This window comes from Seriola lalandi, unplaced genomic scaffold, assembly GCF_002814215.2.
Source record: "Seriola lalandi dorsalis isolate HSWRI2012SDOR001 ecotype SW California unplaced genomic scaffold, Sedor1 jcf7180002054850, whole genome shotgun sequence".
Classification (NCBI taxonomy): Eukaryota; Metazoa; Chordata; class Actinopteri; order Carangiformes; family Carangidae; genus Seriola; species Seriola lalandi.
In genome coordinates this window covers 2,892,543-2,894,118 of record NW_019525403.1, presented here as the reverse complement: position 1 = coordinate 2,894,118, position 1,576 = coordinate 2,892,543, and positions in this window count along the sequence as shown.

The window sequence follows — 1,576 nt, the reverse complement described above, 5'->3', positions numbered from 1 at the left end:
CCCCCCCGAAGTAGATCACCTGAGTGAGAACCAGGAAGTGAGGACTGCGGCAAACCTGGTGTCCTTCGGGAACTCACCTTCAACTTTAGACTCAGGATTCTTCACAGACCTGAGGGTGGTGCTTATCTGTAAGCAGAGCCACGTTTACAACTCACAGTAACCCCCCCCCCCTTTCAGTGTTCTGCACAGTGTTATTAGTAGCAACAAAACATTTCCATGTACAACAGTGAACACACACAGAGGGACGGGGGGGACAGAGGCAGGGAGAGGATCAGGTTTCCGCTGTGTCCTCCAGATGTCAGCGGTGATGGAAAAGTACCGTCACCTCCAGCGGAGCCTGACATCCTTCTCTGGGAGAAGGGATTATACGATTAGCCTGTCCTACTCTTTCGTTTGCTCTCCTCTGTCTCGTTCTTACGTCGAGCTGCAGAAAAACTGCTGACGGGGACATTCCTTCAGCTGCCGCTGCACGAGCTCCGGCTCTGCACCGGCTCTGCACCGGCTCTGCACCGGCTCTGCAACGGCCCACATCAGGACACAGTCTGATCTGTCATGTTTACACTCAAACCTCACACATGCATTTCACTATGTGCTCAGCTGACTGCCGTCAAACATCTGTGCAACATCTGCCTTTCAGTCACTGGATCCTACACTTCGCATGATGCACTTCAACATTGTGTGTGCTTTTCAAACTCCACACCTCCAGTCTGTAACACTGGTTTCATGTTGTGAATATGAAGTCTTGATGACATCACAATGACATCACCTGGGTTGTTTCCTCACACTTCCACACAGGATGAGCTGAGAGGAGCCGCCATGATAAATAAAGTGTCCCTTTAAGTAAGGGTTCAAACCTTCTCCTTCAGTTTACTGATGAAGACCATGAGATGTTTCTGAAAGCTCTGGAGGCAGCTGAGGATGAGGATATCAGCTGAGGATGTGTTCGTCTTCATCTGTGACTCAGATGAAGATCAGATCAGATTTCATGACTATCTGGAGGTCTGGAAGTATGGAGGTCTGGAGGTCTGGATGTTGGTCTGGAGGTCTGGAGGTCTGGAGGATTCAGGTCCTCTTGATATAACCTCTTGGTTTCAGCCTCTGTGTTCATAATGTCCACAAAGGATTTAAAAGGCCCCTGGCTCTCAGTCATGGGCCCCATGCTGCACTTCCGGAGCCACAGATCTCTGTAAGCCCCTGGTGACCACAGTGAGGAGGCCTCTTGTTGCTATGGTTACAGTCACAGCAGAGCAGGGGAGGATGCTACCAGAAGAGGTTCAGCAGGTTCACTGGTGTATATGAGATTGAGTTGTTCACACAGTGTTATCAGAGGAGAGTCCTGCCACCTGGTGAGCGTCAGACTGAACTGACATCAGCTGGAAGCGGCGCAGACTGATCTCAGATCTGCTTCATAAACTCTTCTATGAATTAAAAACTGCTCATGTCCAGTGCAGTAGAGGGCAGTGCGGCGATCCACCATTAAACACGTAAGAAGAAGAAGAAGAAGAAGAAGAGCAGCACCATCCTTCATTGACACCAGGAAACAGTGTCCTTGAAGTCACTGCAGCTTCAGAGCGGG